At 42.9% G+C, this 18,725-nt stretch overlaps 1 protein-coding gene across 1 annotated transcript in view; it reads right to left on the reverse strand.

The window, feature by feature from the left end:
- Positions 1 to 18,725, reverse strand: part of myo3b (myosin IIIB) — a 316,686-nt gene that overhangs the window by 552 nt on the left and 297,409 nt on the right. The window lies entirely within an intron of this gene.

The raw sequence follows: 18,725 nt of genomic DNA on the forward strand, positions 1-18,725 counted from the left end.
ACAAGGTGGTGAATTTTCCCTCTTGGGAAGGGACAGCAGGATTTTGTATTGTATGAATTTACACACACTCAAAGACTTGGCTGAGAATTCAAACTGCTTTGCATAATCATTCTCAGCAACCATGGCAAAACTAAGCATATTCTGGATTGATGATGGAGGAAGGGAGGTAGGAACTATTTCCACCTCTTTTCTCAATATCCCAAATATATCACATAGGGCCGGGCTGTGGCACAGCTGGCTAGTAACCAGCTGCAATAAATCACTACTGACCGAGAGGTCATGAGTTCGAAGCCCAGGTCGGGTTAAGTCCCCAACCATTAAATAGCCCGGCTTGCTGTTGACCTATACAGCCCCGAAAGACAGTTGCATCTGTCAAGTAGGAAATTTAGGTAGGCTTCATGCGGGAGGCTAATTTAACTAATTTACAACACCATAAAACTGCCAGCAACATGCCAGAAAGGAATGAGGAAGTACAGTCACTAGTGGACGGTGAAGCAACAGCTCCCCTGTGGCCGGAATCGTGAAGCTGGAAATGTTAAATGCCTCTGTGTGTGTGTGTATGTTGTATGTCTGATGGCATTGAATGTTTGCCATATATAATCCGCCCTGAGTCTCCTTCGGGGTGAGAATGGCAGAAAATAAATACTGTAAATAAATAAATAAATAAATAAATAAATAAATAAATAAATAAATAAATAAATAAATAATCCTGGCTGACCTTGAATATTAAGCAGGGTTAGTACTTGGATGGGAAACCGCCTATTAATACAGTAGAGTCTCGCTTATCCAAGCCTCGCTTATCCAAGCTTCTAGATTATCCAAGCCATTTTTGTAGTCAATGTTTTCAATATATCATATTTTTGGTGCTAAATTCGTAAATACAGTAATTGCAACATAACATTACTGCGTATTGAACTACTTTTTCTGTCAACATGATGTTTTGGTGCTTAATTTGTAAAAACATAACCTAATTTGATGTTTAATAGGCTTTTCCTTAATCCCTCCTTATTATCCAAGATATTCACTTATCCAAGCTTCTGCTGGCCCATTTAGCTTGGATAAGTGAGACTCTACTGTACCAGGTGCCAAAGACACTATTTCAGATGAAGGAACTGGCAAACCATATCAGATTAATCCCTGCTTAGGAAAACCCTAAGAAATCCTTGATGTCTCCATAAGTAAATAGGCAACTTAAAGCGACACGTAATACACCTCTTTTCGAAGTTGCATTTGATCATTCTCTGAGTGGGGGAACATGGACAACTGCTCTGAAGTCCCATTTTAACAACACTACTGAAAAAACGAGACACTTGTGTGAAGTACACATTTCCAGACATGCTTGCTGTGATTTTTTAATCTCAGTTTTGGAACCTGTAGTACTGATGAAGAACCAGCATGGTTTACTATAACAGAGCAGGGATGTTGATGATCAGGAAACTAAATTCTGCCTAAGTCAAATTAAACTCAATGGCACATAACAACAACAACAAAACAAGGTAGAGAAGAGAAAGGATACTGCCTTAAGCCTGGTTGTAGCAGGTAGCTTCCATCTCTGTGGGACTTCAAATCCATTCATAATTTTATTCTGAAGTTTAAAGGAGCTAATCAAGGCATGAAGACTATATTGTCCAAAGACTTCAATAACTTTGATAACTTCTTTACAGTTCAGAGTACAATCCAGAGTGGACTCTCCATTCCACTGACCCAGGAGCCACTAACTGACACGTGTTGGGCAAAGTCAGGCCACCAATCTATCTAGCTTTGCATGGCTTATAAGGACTGAAAGCAGCTCTCTCAGTTTTGTTCGCTTTTATTTTCCGGACTCTTCTTTTTCAGAGAGGTTGTGCAGTTTAATGGCTTTGGGCTTGAACGAGATCTGTAAGAGGTAAACATTCTAGGTGGTTTCTCTGGATAACTTGCTCCATCTTTGAAAAATACAAGAGGACTGAAACAGTGTCACAGTTCAAGCTGTTGTAAGGATGAGTTGGTCAGAGGTTTGTTTACAATACAGAGGGCAGAACCCATGCAAATGTTATATTATAAATATGTGGAGTTTTAAAGTCAGTCATGATAAATATTTCAGAAGAAGGAACTGGCAAAACCACCTCTGAGTATTCACTGCCCAAGAAAACCCCCGGTGGCGCAGAGGGTTAAACCCTTGTGCCGGCAGGACTGCTGACTTGAAGGTTGGGTTGCTGACCTGAAGGTTGCCAGTTCAAGTTCAACCCGGGGAGAGCGGAGACGAGCTCCCTCTATCAGCTCTAGCTCCATGTGGAGTCATGAGAGAAGCATCCCACAAGGATAGTAAAAACATCAAAACATCTGGGCGTCCCCTGGGCAACATCCTTGCAGATGGGCAATTCTCTCACACCAGAAGCAACTTGCAGTTTCTCAAGTCACTCCTGACACAAAAAAATCCCTTTGAAATTTATGAAGTTTCCTAACTTGACAATGGACTCAAAGGCACATACACACACTTTAATCTGATTTGAGCAGGAGAGGGTCATGGCTTTCTGAATACCCCAAATAAATTAATAGCACACAGATTGTAACCCCAAAGTAGAACGTAAATTGATATCTGATTTTCACTGGTTTTACTTGTTTAAAAACAAATGGGAAAGTGAACCGATGAGAGAATCCTCAGGCTCTGGAGGTCTCTTTGTGGTTGAAGAATTCACTAAAAATCTTCACAATACTCCCAAGTTAATAAGTACAGGACTGTATGTTAAAGACTCAATCTTTTTGGTTAATCTGAACCAGAATATACTGTTGAATGCTGAATTCACATGTAGGCCACTACAACTGAATTAATTGTTCTCTTCCAGCTGGGATATGCAATAGGACCTAGGCATAAATTGGGCAGGTTTCAAAACTAAAAATAGTCTAAAATTGAATCTAAAAGAAGAACTGCATAGTTTTATATACTGTCAAATTGTCCTGACCACACTGTTAGCCAAGTGATTCTAAATTAATCAGAGTCATTATGAACTTCAAACAAAATGACTGCTAAGAAATTGCTGTATCTTGTTATAAGTATGAAAATGCAAAAATAAAATTGTTACATTGATTTATCAGGTGTTCTTATAAAATCACAGTATATATACATACATACATACATATATATATATATATATATATATATATATATATATAGCAATTACTTCCCCGCATAGTCATTTCTTTATTCTGCCATCCTCATGTATTTAATACAGGGAAAGACTCACTGTTGGAGCTTGGTTGAAATGATGGCTGATTTTCCAGACAGTATTTCTGATATTTTGTTTTGAAATACAGTAGCTGATGTTAGTTAAAGGGAGCAAAGCAACATCGATCTGCCTGAATGTGGCTACCTTTAAAGTCAGCATTCTCATTATCACATCAAACATTTGCAACAGAGTAATCCACACCTTCGCAAAACAAATGGAACACTTTAGCAGAAATTTGCCTCTGGTACATTTTGAAACAAAATTGTACAGATCATTAATTCTTAGTAAAGAAAGGACTGGCCTAATTTTTGACTTCTGAAAGTACAAGAGCACCTAACAATCTCAAAGCGTAAAGTAACCCAATACATACTTTCAAAAAAGTGAGCCCAGAGGTGACCCCCAAGCCAGTGAATGTACTTTGGATCTTGGCCAGAACTTTTAAAGAACTTTTCAAGATACTAAATGCAATCCTCAAATATGTTCAGCACCTTGGATAGCTCCTTTAAAATTAGTTAAACCCAATGTGGATTCAATGCACAGCAGATATGAGAAGCCCATGAGACAACATTGGGCCCTTGGTATCCACTGCATTTTAGTTCCAGTACTCCCAGTGGACACCAAAATCAGTGGATGCACAAGTCTCATTATATGTAAAGGTATAATAAAAGAGTCCCTTATATAAAATAGCAAAATCAGTCTTTACTTTCTGGAATTATCTTCTTTAAAAATAATTTCAAGTTGTGGATAGTTGAATCTGTCAATGCAGAATCTGTGGATACGTAGGGATGACTGTATTCAGGGAGGTCTTATTCTCTGACAGGCACACCTAGGATTTCAGACTAAAGATTAAAATCAACAACTAGTCCCTACTACAGTAGACTCAGTAAATAAACTAGAATGACATAATGGTTGATTAAAAAAATCCTGTTCATTCTGTGGGTTGGCTCTAGTTGAATTTAACAACTGGATTTAACCAAAAGATTAAAGGTGCATCTACACAGTGGAATCAATGCAGTTTAATATCCTTTTAGCTGCATTAATTTATTAATTAATTTTAGTTCAGTGCTATTTTTTTATTTGGTTGGGAAAGGTTGGAGAGTCTGCAGGGGGAAAAGAAGCAAACTGTTTCTCATTTAGTGGGATCTGGGAGCTTTGAGGGGCTTCTGGGAGTATCTTATAGGATGCACTTGGAGGTATCCTATAAGACTGTGACTGTGACTTCAGGTCACAATCTGTATGCCCCTGGTTTGCATGCTGGCTGGGAAATTCTGGGATTTGTAGTTTAAAAAGCCCCCCCCCCCCCGAGTTCTGCACCCAAACTCCAATGCCTGTAAAAAGCCTCAAAGTGAGATATCAATATTCTGGCTATTGTACCAGCTTTCTTCTCAGTGGGACATTCCATGATACTTCCATCTTAAGAAAAAAAAACTAGTTGTAAAAATAGAAACATATTTTAGACTGATCCAAATATGCCTAATTTTTCAATGTAATTTGTTATAAAATGCAAACCATTTTGTGAAATCTGTTAAATCCCACAGGAAGGTAACTCATTCCAGCTGAGGACTGTGTTTTGCTGCAAAGTATAAGAAGTTCCAGTGGAGAATGCTTCCCTTATCCCTCACCACCAGTCCCAAGGCTAGAAATGGGAGGTACTTACTGAGAAACACCCAAAATGGTAAATATGTGAAACATCAGCATGTGCCAACTCAGTGTACAGCATTTACATAGAAAATATCCATAAGAAAACAAACTGGAGAAGACTGTGAAGCATTTAGAAGTGTCAAGCAATCTGTAAACACAGGATTGAAAATGTTATTTGGAAAGAGATTCCAACATCTAAATCTCTAGCCTAGGGCTCAGCAGCCAGAGGTTGCAAGGCCAAATCAGCCTCACTATCTGCTGGTCTTACATTTGCTACATCCAGTGAAGGTGACTCACGCTGTGGCAGAAAGTATAACAGCTGGACTTAGGTGACAGTGGATTCACCAGAGATATTTAAGGAGAAATTGGATGGTGTTCTGTGAGGGATGGTGTGATTGCATCTTACAACGCAGAGCCTGGTTGAACTCCAAGATCTTTTTTAATTGTGAAGTCTTGCTGGCTGGTCTTTCTCTCCATCCTGCAACCTGTTGCCTTCAAGAATCTTTCAAAGCAACCCATAATATCTAGATGAGTCAAAGAGTGAACTGAGCAACTCATCTTCAAGATGAGGGTAAGGATGATGCCTTGCTTGATGTGAACTCTTTCTCCCACATCCTCTAGGCTTCCATTAAATTAGAGAGAAGGAGCAAATTTTAAGTGATTTAAAAAAACCCCTCTATGACATTAGAGGTTTACAATACAATAAATACTCCTTCATACATCCAGCGTGCAATGGGACTTCACAAGGAAGAGATGCAATATTGCTACACTAGTAGGCTCTGGGCTTTGTGTCGTGCAGATCACCCCTATTCTTCACTTACTCATAGTTTTGGGCATTTTACTGCCTGCAGCAAAATACAAGATGCCAACTGATCTTCACATCTTCTCAACCAATCGATCCATTACTAGGTAAGTGGTTCACTCCAGTGAATGAATTCATGTGTTCAGTCCTAAAAGTGTTATGCCACATTGTGACCCACAATGCAGTCCCTTACAAAAAAATTGTTTTGGGACGTTTTCTGAGAGATTTTTTTTTCTTGTCAGGAGCAACTGGAGTTGCTTCTGGAGTGAGAGAATTGGCCGTCTGCAAGGACATTACCCAGGGGACGCTGGGATTTTTTTTTATTTTTATGTTTTACCATCCTTGTGGGAGGCTTCTCTCATGTCCCCGTATGGAGCTGGAGCTGATAGAGGGAGCTCATCCACGCTCTCCCCGGGTGGGATCCGAACCTGGCAGCTTTCAGGTCAGCAACCCAACCTTCAAGTCATAAGGCTTTTATACCCTAGGCCACCGGAGGCTGCTCTGATACAGATTATTGGTAGAAATAAATGAATGTGTGTCTTTCCTGGAATATAATTTTATGATCATGTGCCTTCAACTCTTGTTTACTTATGGTGAATCTATCAAGAGCTTTTTTTTTTTTTTGCAAGATTTGTTCAGAGGGAGGTTGCCAATATTGCCTTCCTCTGAGGCTGAGACAGTATGACTTGCCCAGTGAATTTCCATGGCTAAGCAGAAATTTGAACCCTTGTCTCAAGAGTCATAGTCCAATGCTGAAACCACTAGACCATGCTGGCTCACACTATGACCTCAGTGATGGGGAAATGATCCTTGCAAGGTTTGTTTCCTTGTAACTGTTTAGTGCTGAATCTCTCAACAAATTGAGTTGTGTGGGTGTTGAATAGCCCTCGTAAATTTGAGAAAGGGGTTTATCTGCCTTCCTTATTGTTGCAATTTATTAAGAGCAAACAATCTAGGCATTATAATAGTCCTTTAGGCAGAACAAAGCCCTTGTCAAATGAAAGGGGTGGCCGCTCAGCTGGGGAGCATGTAAATGTGCCAAAAGAACAGTTCCCTTCAAAGACACCAGATGTCAAGGACAGAACGCCACAAGATTCAAAGTAACAGAGTTTATTAGATTACAGAACTCAAAAATGCCCGTAAAAACACAAGGGCCAGGCAGTTTTTGCCTTTAGGAGCAAAAAGGGACAAAAGTAAATGTTCAAAAGATAAACCGGATTAAACCGGAGTTTAATCCGGGTAAAAACAAACTGCTTGCTTCAGCCTAGGTATTAACAGAACGAAAGCCAAGGAACAAAAGATACAAAGAATGCAACTAATTGGCAGCAGATTCCTCTCTGCTGCCAGCACTGTGCTTAGAGTAACTTGCGTCGCTCCCACACACACACAGTAGACAGGATCTCCAACACGAGCAATTCAGCCAAGGATTGTAGAAGTAGAGTAGACCAGTTCCGTTCCGTAAATCAAAGCCAGAAGCAGACGTTTGTAGTTTTTCCAAGTCCAAGAAGGGGGGAAGACAAGCCGTGGTCAGTTCAGTCCGGGTTCTCAAAGCAGGAGATGGCGTCCGTCAGAAAGACGACGGAAGGTCAAGCTAATAAGAGTAAGCACAGGTTTGCACAAACAAATGCCCACACAATCCCTCCCGCCGTCTGACCCTGGATTTCAATCAACTTACGTCACAGCACAGGAAAGCACACAAGTCTTCAGGGAAGCGTCCCACACACACACGGATCCCAAGCGTTTGCCCAGATTACCTTGCCCGACGCAATTTGCAATTGCTCCCAAGCCCCATTTTATGCCAGTTACAAATCTTCATCACTGTCAGCTGTCCTCCTTAACCCGGGCGTTTCCTCATCACTTTCCTCGTCAGAGCTGGAACACCTCTGACTACGCCCAACAGCATCTCCAGCTGTGGATCCCGTCCCATCCCTCCAGCTAAGCCATGGGTCTAATCCTGAAGGTCCCCATTCATCTTCTGTCCCATCATGGCCAGTGGCCCCCAATTCCTCCCTTACCCGAGTCCAATCCATCTCATCCTCCTCTGAGCTAACCAGCCCTTCCTCCATTCTCTCCGTGAACCCTTCGAAAGACTCTTCGTCAGAGGGTGCTGCAAATATGTCTCGCAGTCTTTTTCTCTCTCGCTCCTCGAGAGTATCCGACTCTCGAGGAGTCTTACGCCCACGCCTGTCAGAAACAGAGCCACGAGGCTCAATCATAACACTATCCCCTCTCACAAAGGCCTCCTCCCCCGATGGCGGAGAAGTGGCAGTGATACCCTCCGCTATAGCACCACGACGACTAGAGGTATCAAGTTTCAACAGCGAACGATGAAAGACTGGATGGACCTTTAAACTAGACGGTAAACGCAAACGAAACGCAACAGAAGAAATCTTTTTAACGATAGGAAAGGGACCCAAATACCGAGGCGCAAACTTTCCCCCAGCCTGTTTAATATGTTTGGAAGATAACCACACCAAATCCCCTTCTTCCAACTCCTCCCCTGCCTGCCTGTGGCGGTCAGCCTGAGTCTTCTGCGTTGCCTTAGCTTCCAGCAGTAAGCGACGGGCAACATCATGCAATGCAGCCATTTCCGTAGAGCGGTACACAGGGTCCGAAGAGACCACATTGGTCGACGGCGCCACACCTCCCCGTGGGTGAAAACCATAAGTTAGCTCAAACGGCGTATGCTGACTAGATGTGTGCACCGCATTGTTGTAAGCAAATTCCGCCACCGGTAGCCACTTCACCCAAGCCGTGGGTTGATCTAAACAAAAACAACGCAGATATTGCTCTAAGAGCCCATTAACCCGTTCCGACTGTCCATCCGTTTGCGGATGAAAGGCTGAAGAAACGTTTAACTTAGTCCCCAAGCACTCATGGAAATGTTTCCAAAAGCGTGACACAAATTGCGGAGCCCTATCTGAAATAATCACCTCGGGTGCTCCGTGCAAACGATAGATGTGCTTAGTAAATAGTAAGGCCAACGTAGGGGCCGCCGGAATGGTTGAACAAGGAATAAAATGAGCCAGTTTACTAAATAAATCCACCACCACCCAAATACAAGTATAACCCCCAGACTTAGGCAAATCTGAAATGAAATCCATGGAAATGATTTGCCATGGCCTGTCCGGAACAGGTAAAGACGACAACAACCCTCTAGGGCGCCCAACAGGCGTCTTACTCTGCTGGCAAACGGCGCAGCTGTCACAAAAGCGCAGAATGTCTTGCCGCATCTTTGGCCACCAATAGCTCCTGGTAATGAGCTGCACGGTCTTGAATCTGCCAAAGTGCCCAGCCATGGGTTCGTCATGGTGGGCTCTAATCACCTCCAACCTGAGGGCCCCCACTGGTACGTAGACCTGCCCCCTGCGTACCAATACTCCGTCTTGATCTTGTAGATGCGGCAGTATGGTACGATTACCTGCTGAGAGCAGCATCAGTTGCTCCTGTGTCCACACATCATCCCTCTGAGCCTCAAGGATCTGGTCATGTAACCCGAGCTCATTATCTACAACACACAGAGAGGCAGTAGGCAAGATGGTCTGACATACAACCTGCTCATTGGTCTTAAACTCCGGCTTGCGGGATAAAGCATCGGCCCGCAAGTTTGCCTTCCCCTCTACGAACTGCACCTTGAAGTTAAACCTGGAGAAAAACAAAGCCCATCGGATTTGACGCTGGTTTAACTTCTTTGCTGTTTGCAAGTGCTCTAAATTCTTGTGATCAGATCTGACCACGATCTGGTGCCGTGCCCCTTCAAGCCAGTGCCGCCACACCTCAAACGCCACCTTAATCGCCAACAACTCCTTCTCCCATATGGTATAGTTCTGCTCGAAGGGTGTTAGTTGCCGCGAGTAAAATCCACAGGGACGCAAGGTCCCTGAGGAATCTTTCTGAGACAATACAGCCCCCAACGCGTAGCTAGAAGCGTCCGCTTCTACCACGAACGGTTTGTCAACATCAGGATGGGTTAGTATGTTGTCTGATTGAAAACTAGACTTAAGTTGTAGAAACGCCTCGTGAGCTTCCCGCCCCCACACAAATGGCTGTTTCTTGCGCAGAAGCTGCGTCAAAGGTACCGTGAGCTTTGCAAAATTCGGAATAAACTCCCGGTAGTAATTAGCAAAACCTAAGAACCTTTGTACATCCTTCTTAGTTTTCAGCTCCTGCCATGAGTTGACGGCGTCAACCTTATGTGGGTCCATTTTAAGTTCCCTACCTGACACTACATGACCTAGGAACTCCACTTCAGGCACATGAAAGACGCATTTGGAAGCCTTGGCGAAAAGCCCATTAGCCCGCAGTCGGTGCAGAACCTGCTTGACATGTTGACGATGTTCTTTCTCGTCCTTAGAAAAAATCAAGATATCATCCAAATAAATCACTAAAAATTGGTCAATTAGGTCCCTGAACACATCGTTCATGAACCTCTGGAAGACCGCAGGAGCATTACAAAGCCCAAAAGGCATGACTCGGAACTCGTGGCATCCGAAACACGTGTTAAATGCCGTCTTCCATTCATCCCCTTCCCGTATACGGATTAAGTTATAGGCCCCCCGCAGGTCAAGCTTGGTAAAGACCTTAGCCCCTTGCACCCTTGATAACAGTTCCGAGATTAAAGGGAGCGGGTACCTATCCCGAATGGTGTATTTGTTTAGGATCCGATAGTCGCAGACCAGCCTAAGTTCCCCAGTCTTTTTGGCTACAAAGAATACTGGTGCCGCAGTTGGAGAACTAGATGGGCGAATAAACCCCTTGGCTAAATTGTCATCTAAAAACTCCCGCAAAGCTTGCCTTTCCGGTACAGTCAAGGCATACAGCCTCCCTGCTGGCAGTTTCGCACCTTCTGCCAACTTGATGGCGCAATCATATGGCCTGTGCGGTGGTAATTTGTCCGCTTCTCTTTTACAAAATACATCAGAGAACTCCCCATACTCAGCAGGCACTCCCTCCATATCAGCATGAGTAACGTTTAGAGTGCAACAATCCTGCCTCTTTAAGATAACTTTACGTGTTGCCCAATCCACTTGTGGGTTTACTACAGCTAGCCAATCCATCCCCAGGATCACATCATATCTAGGCAAGCTCGTAATATCCCACACAAACGTTCCCGTTACTCCCTGCACCTCCCACGTTACTGCTGAGGTTTCCTGGTTAACCACCCCAGTCTCCAGCAGTCTCCCATCTGCTCCCTCCACCCACACGTCGCATGCCTTGCGCACTCTAGGAATGCCATGCTTCTTAGCAAACTCAATATCTACATAGGAGACCGTAGCTCCTGAGTCCAGCAGTGCCAGAGTAGAAACAAGTTCCCTTCCCCCAACAGATAATGTAATGGGTACGAAAACATGCTTCCTCCCCTCAGTTGACTGCTTGAGGAGCCCTAGTGCGTTGGACTCACGTCGCACTAGGGCTGGCCTTTTCCCGAAAGCTGGGAAGGTTTCATATTACAATTTTTGGCAAAATGCCCAGCATTCCCACAGTACAAACACAAGCCCAGCTGCCTCCTACGGCTCTTTTCCTCTGTAGACAGTTTTTTAAAGACCCCAAGCTCCATGGGCTCTTCCCCCATCACCACAGGTGCCCTGGTTACATGCATAGGTGGCGCACACATTGCTTTTGAGTGTTTACGAGCCTCGAACCTTGCGTCTAAACGCAACACCTTAGCTACTAAGGCGTCCCAGCTTTCAGCCGGCTCCAAGCGTGCTAATTCATCCTGGAGCATATCACTTAACCCGGCAGTAAATAAAAGCATGAATGCATTTTCCCCCCAATCCAGCTGGTGGCGATACAGGTTAAACTTATTTAAGTAATCCAAAACAGTCCCCTTTCCCTGTTTCAACCGATACAGAGCCCACCCAGCGTTCTCCGTGCGGAGAGGATCCCCAAAAGTATCAGTTAACAACCTTTTGAAATTATTCAAATTGTCCTTGACTGGGTCATTTCCCAAAATTAAATTAGTGGCCCATTGTCCTGCGGGACCGGTCAACAAACTCAAAATAAAAGCCACCTTGCTAGTGTCAGTAGGAAAAGCATGAGCACTGAGCTGAGAAAAATAAAGCTCCACTTGTGCCAAAAAGGTTGGCAACTTGCACCTGGTTCCGTCAAAGCGTTCAGGAGTCAAAACATGTCCTTTCACAGCAAAAGCTGTTTGGCTTAAAGCCGTTTGCAATTGGTCTACTTTGGCTCTTAACTCATCCATCGTCTTCCTGACGGGTTTATTGCTGCAATAAACTTTTTATAGGCGTCGGGCAATCTGTCAAGGACAGAACGCCACAAGATTCAAAGTAACAGAGTTTATTAGATTACAGAACTCAAAAATGCCCGTAAAAACACAAGGGCCAGGCAGTTTTTGCCTTTAGGAGCAAAAAGGGACAAAAGTAAATGTTCAAAAGATAAACCGGATTAAACCGGAGTTTAATCCGGGTAAAAACAAACTGCTTGCTTCAGCCTAGGTATTAACAGAACGAAAGCCAAGGAACAAAAGATACAAAGAATGCAACTAATTGGCAGCAGATTCCTCTCTGCTGCCAGCACTGTGCTTAGAGTAACTTGCGTCGCTCCCACACACACACAGTAGACAGGATCTCCAACACGAGCAATTCAGCCAAGGATTGTAGAAGTAGAGTAGACCAGTTCCGTTCCGTAAATCAAAGCCAGAAGCAGACGTTTGTAGTTTTTCCAAGTCCAAGAAGGGGGGAAGACAAGCCGTGGTCAGTTCAGTCCGGGTTCTCAAAGCAGGAGATGGCGTCCGTCAGAAAGACGACGGAAGGTCAAGCTAATAAGAGTAAGCACAGGTTTGCACAAACAAATGCCCACACAATCCCTCCCGCCGTCTGACCCTGGATTTCAATCAACTTACGTCACAGCACAGGAAAGCACACAAGTCTTCAGGGAAGCGTCCCACACACACACGGATCCCAAGCGTTTGCCCAGATTACCTTGCCCGACGCAATTTGCAATTGCTCCCAAGCCCCATTTTATGCCAGTTACAAATCTTCATCACTGTCAGCTGTCCTCCTTAACCCGGGCGTTTCCTCATCACTTTCCTCGTCAGAGCTGGAACACCTCTGACTACGCCCAACAGCATCTCCAGCTGTGGATCCCGTCCCATCCCTCCAGCTAAGCCATGGGTCTAATCCTGAAGGTCCCCATTCATCTTCTGTCCCATCATGGCCAGTGGCCCCCAATTCCTCCCTTACCCGAGTCCAATCCATCTCATCCTCCTCTGAGCTAACCAGCCCTTCCTCCATTCTCTCCGTGAACCCTTCGAAAGACTCTTCGTCAGAGGGTGCTGCAAATATGTCTCGCAGTCTTTTTCTCTCTCGCTCCTCGAGAGTATCCGACTCTCGAGGAGTCTTACGCCCACGCCTGTCAGAAACAGAGCCACGAGGCTCAATCATAACACCAGACATGGTTTTGAAATGAAACATCTCTCACATAATTGGGAATTGCCATTTAACTGTCGTATTGAGAATATTATTATTATTTTTTTTAAAAAACAGGAGACCTTATTGGAAAAAAAGCAAAGACAACCCACCACGATATTTCTTTTTCAAAAACTCTCACAGTATCAGATGTGAAGAAAACATAGATTATAAATGCTGGTATCAAAACTCTCAGTAACGCAGTCATGTTCAGAAATGCTGCACCAGTGACATTTTATACCACCAAGTTTTACAAGTTCATTGACTGATCTCTTTCTCATGGTTGGTTGCCTGAACCTTAAAGCATGGCTCTCCATGGGATAAAAATAGGTCATTTTGACTATTATTTTGTTATAGTCTCATACCTTTGAAACCTGACTCAATTTCTCATTCTACAGCTCATTTACGATTTCCAATTAGGCACCTCCTTTGCAAAGGCTGGAATTGAAATGACACAGAAAGATAACAATGTACAGTAGAGTCTCACTTATCCAAGCTAAACTGGCCGGCAGAAGCTTGGATAAGCGAATATCTTGGATAATAAGGAGGGATTAAGGAAAAGCCTATTAAACATCAAATTAGGTTATGATTTTACAAATTAAGCACCAAAACATCATGTTATACAACAAATGTGACAGAAAAAGTAGTTCAGTACGCAGTAATGTTATGTTGTAATTACTGTATTTACAAATTTAGCACCAAAATATCACGATATATTGAAAACACTGACTACAAAAATGCGTTGCATAATCCAAAACGTTGGATAAGCGAGTGTTGGATACGTGAGACTCTACTGTATTTTGTTATAGTCTCATACCTTTGAAACCTGACTCAATTTCTCATTCTACAGCTCATTTAAGATTTCCAATTAGGCACCTCCTTTGCAAAGGCTAGAATTGAAATGACACAGAAAGATAACAATGTATTAAGTATTTCCATATGCCGGCTTGCTTGTTATTTATTTGTCATAGGAAAAACAGGCATTTGGAGAGATAAAATCCAGATCATCCAGCAAAAATGACCTCAATTAGATTTCTTCCCTTTTTAAAGTTTTGGTAAATACAAGGTTTCCAATTCTGCTACTTGGCAAATACAACTGGGGCAGATTTCTTGGTTTCAGTCTCACTCTCTCTCTTTCTCTCTCCTTCCAGCCGAAAAACCTTCAGCCACTTCCTTCCCAAACTGCTACCACTGAAGAGTTTATTAAAAGGCTGAAAAAGACAGCTGGCTCCACCATCTGTTAAACTGTTTTTCAAGGGCCAAAGGAAACAGGTTACACCTTCAGCCATGCCAAGTTTTCCCAATACTTCTCCTTCCTCGGCCTCCTCCCTCCCACTGCTTCCTCTGACAGCCTGTGGTGGCCTAATCTAAATTTCACGCTCTGGTTTTGCTCTTGCTAATGTGTGAGCCTCTTATGTGCACTTTCTTGTGGATTTGCCGATATCACTCCTTTCCCCTTCTCTCTCCAAGAACAAAAGCTCTCCTCTCCCTTTCAAACAGGCTCATTTGCAATCAACAGAATCCTGGCTTTTGGAGTTCCCCTTTGCTGCAAATACTGTATCATAAAGGAAACCCACAGAGAACTAATATCTGACTTTTCTTTCAAAAGGGAGGCAGAGAAGGCCAGAAGCAATATCAGGGGTTTTGCCAAGGACTTTCTCTGTAAATGTTAATAGAAGTAATTCAGATAGACCAACAAAGACTGTGTCTTCGATGCACTGCAGGTGTGAGAGGCCTGAAACAAAAGGGATGCTAACCCTTCGTGGTATCTCTTGTCATTAACAATTCTTTGATGTTCGCACTCCAGCTTTCCTTTTATCTGGTAGGGTGGGATTCTGGGAAGCCCCTTAACATGCAGCACAACAGAATCCTTACTTTTCCTTCCAGCCTCTTAAAGGCTTCTGCAGAATGTTTATGGCAGGTTGGCTTTCACCACACCTTTGGATACTACAACCAAGCAAAATGAGAGGGATAGAGTACAAGGTTATTATTAAAACATCACTGTGTGCTAATCATTAAGCCTGAGAATCAGATCAATAAAAAACCAACATGGAATGTTAATTTAATAAGGGTGAGCTTCCTGTACCAGGTTTTGCGGATTAACTTGACTGTAACTGAAATGGTGCTTCTAATTCAGTTGCTCTGAGGATATTCATTGGGTGTTTTCCTTGCGCTCACTAAGGAAAACTAATTGCAAATGTCATGAATAGTTAAGATCGATGCCTTTCTGTATTAAAAAGTGTACCCACAGAGGAACCTGTTGACTAAGGCCCCTTCCACACAGCTGAATAAAATCCCACATTTTCTGCTTTGAATTGGGATATATAGCAGTGGGGACTCAGATAATGTATTTATTTATTTATTTACAGTATTTGTATTCCGCCCTTCTCACCCCGAAGGGGACTCAGGGCGGATTACAATGAACACATATATGGCAAACATTCAATGCCAACAGACAAACAACATATATAGACAGACACAGAGGCATTTAACATTGTTTTCCAGCTTCACAATTCCGGCCACAGGGGGAGTTGTTGCTTCACTGTCCACTAGTGGCTGTACTTCCTCATTCCTTTCCTCGTGTTTTGCTGGCAGTTTTATGATGTTGTAAATTAGTTAAATTAGCCTCCCGCATAAAGCGTACCTAAATTTCCCTAATTGACAGGTGTAACTGTCTTTCAGGGCTGCATAGGTCAACAGCAAGCCGGGTTATTTAATGGTCGGGGGCTTAACCCGACCCGGGCTTCAAGCTCATGACCTCTCGGTCAGTAGTGATTTATTGCAGCTGGTTACTAGCCAGCTGCGCCACAGCCCGGCCCAGTTCAAAGCAGATATTGTGGGAATGTCTGCCTTGATATTCTGGCTTATATGGCTGTGTGGAAGGGCCCTAATGCTCCACTTTGAGCAGAGACTTTTCTTCCAATCAACATGCGATGGCCTCAGATCTTGTTTATTGCAACTCCCATCAGCTCTACAGTCAGCATTTCCAATGACAAAGAATGCTGAGAGTAAGACACCAACAACATCTGGAAGGCCACACAATTGCTACCCCTTCTATATTGTTCTGATTCCTGTTTCTTAGCATGTTCTTCCTATAGGACTAGATGTAAATGTAGTAAAGTGTTAGGCAGACATTGAATGTGCTGCTCAGTAAGTTTATGGGGAAGCTTCAGCCTGTGGGTCAAAGGAAGATCTCCAGTTGAAAATCTGTACTCTTTCTGGGCTGCATTCTCTTCTCTACCTGATAGGGCCACCCTGTCCATCAGGTGGAGGTGGGTATCTTGGTAGAGTTGCCAAACTGTACTTGGATGGAGCTTCTGTAAGAACAGAACTGGGCCTTCCTCCTTGCCCCCTTTCCTGCTCTTCCCTGGCAAGGAAATACTCTGTTAAGAGAGGACGGCTGAGGCTGAATGTTGGCATTTGGAAGGTGAGAGAGGATAGATCATTTCATTCTGATCAATGGAATTTTATGATATCTTCTCTTATTCCAAGGTCTATGGATAAAGCTACAGAAGCTCTGAACTAGATCTAATCTCATAACTGTATCTGTAAGTTACTTTTTGGGGGAAATTAAGCATGATTATTTTTTAAAATTCACCTTTCTGTCCAATTGTTTTGTGAGAAACAAACTTACCCATGCCTTACTAAATAAAGTCTGACACCTATGATTGACATTTAGGTAAAGGTAAAGGTTTTCCCTGACGTTACGTCCAGTCGTGTCCGACTCTGGGGGTTGGTGCTCATCTCAATTTCTAAGCCAAAGAGCCGGCGTTGTCCGTAGACACCTCCAAGGTAATGTGGCCGGCATGACTGCATGGAATGCTGTTACCTTCTCGCCGGGGCGGTACCTATTGATCTACTCACATTTGCATGTTTTTGAACTGCTAGGTTGGCAGGAGCTGGAGCTAACAGTGGGCGCTCACTCTGCTCTCCAGATTTGAACCTGGGACCTTTCGGTCTGCAAGTTCAGTAGCTCAGCACTTTAACACACTGAGCCATTATATTTATTTGCATAATTTGCAAATTAGGTGGCTGAATGTGTGGGTCTAGAATATGGTCACTTGTAAGAAGCTTGTGGGGGCACATGCAGTCCTTCAGCTGACTTTTGTTTGCTCTGGTAAACATCTTCACTTGACTTCATGGGTTAGGGTTAAGGTTAGGGTCTTTAACCATATCAGGTTATATAGAATGCCATAATTCCTGGTTTTCTCACATACAATTCAGTGAAAGACATAGAAATGTGTGGACTTAGAACAAAGTACAGTAGAGTCTCACTTATCCAAGCTAAACGGGCCGGCAGAAGCTTGGATAAGCGAATATCTTGGATAATAAGGAGAGATTAAGGAAAAGCCTATTAAACATCAAATTAAATTATGATTTTACAAATTAAGCACCAAAACATCATTTTATACAACAAATTTGACAGAAAAAGTAGTTCAATACGCAGTCATGTTATGTTGTAATTACTGTATTTACGCATTTAGCACCAAAATATCACAATATATTGAAAACATTGAGTACAAAAATGGCTTGGATAATCCAGAGGCTTAGATAAGCGAGGCTTGGATAAATGAGACTCTACTGCATTACTGCTTTTCTAGACTGCTTGTGTGCTCTTCTCCACCACAGAGTTCACAAAATTCTCTACCAAATGCCTTCCCCCAGTTCCAGGAATTTGCTTCTCCCTTAATGAAATTGATTAAATTTACAGCACAGTTAACTCTCTATTCTGCATTATGAACAATGTTTTTCTTTCTCTGAAATAGTGCTGTATTCCTTCATTAGAGCAGGCACAGCAGTTAACTGTTTCTCTAAGGCCAATGTCATACTTGCATGTCTATTGCTTGACAAGTGAACCACCAAAGAATTGGCTGATGTGTGAATAAACCAATAAAGTTCAGACAACCCCCAGCTCTGAAATAATTTTGATCTCATTTTACAATCCTTCAAACAGAAAGCTTTTGGGAGAGTCAGTTCACATGCTCAGTGATGAGTCATCAAATCATCAAACGATTTACATGAAAGGATCTTAAGGCGGCATCCCTAAGTATTGTAACTGAGAACTGAATGAGACTCATTTCTTGATAAACAGTGATAGAACCAACCTTTTGGGATATAACAAAATCCAAAATGTGCAAAACACGGACACCTTTATTGGGCTAACTAAAGAGCACAAAGGAGGGGAATGGGTTCTGCTTGCACTGACATCCTCCTACAACAGCTTAATTCACAACAGAAGTAACATCTGAGACAAAATGTAGGCTCTAACATGGCTGCAGCCCTCACAGTTGCTAAGGGGTAGGAAGGCATGGATTTTCCCATTAACAATATTGTTGGCAAAGCTTGAAAAAATCCTTTAAAAAAGTACAACTCCCATAATCTCTCAGCCAATGGCCATGCTAACTGTGAGGTTCCGAGAATCACAGTCTAAAAAGTAGCTGAATGCTGAGAAGGAACTGGTAACCTTTCTATAGATTTTTGTGTCTATTATGATTTTTATATATTCTTCACCATGGTTCCTGTAACGAAGTGTGAATTTTTTAGTTTACAGATGTCATGTTTAATTGTGTTTTAAAAGGGTCAATATTTCAGTTACTCTGCACTCATAAGTTGGTTGCCATGGAGAAGTGGGCGGCGCCAACTGCCGTT

This window comes from Anolis carolinensis, chromosome 1 (assembly GCF_035594765.1).
Source record: "Anolis carolinensis isolate JA03-04 chromosome 1, rAnoCar3.1.pri, whole genome shotgun sequence".
NCBI lineage: Eukaryota > Metazoa > Chordata > Lepidosauria > Squamata > Dactyloidae > Anolis > Anolis carolinensis.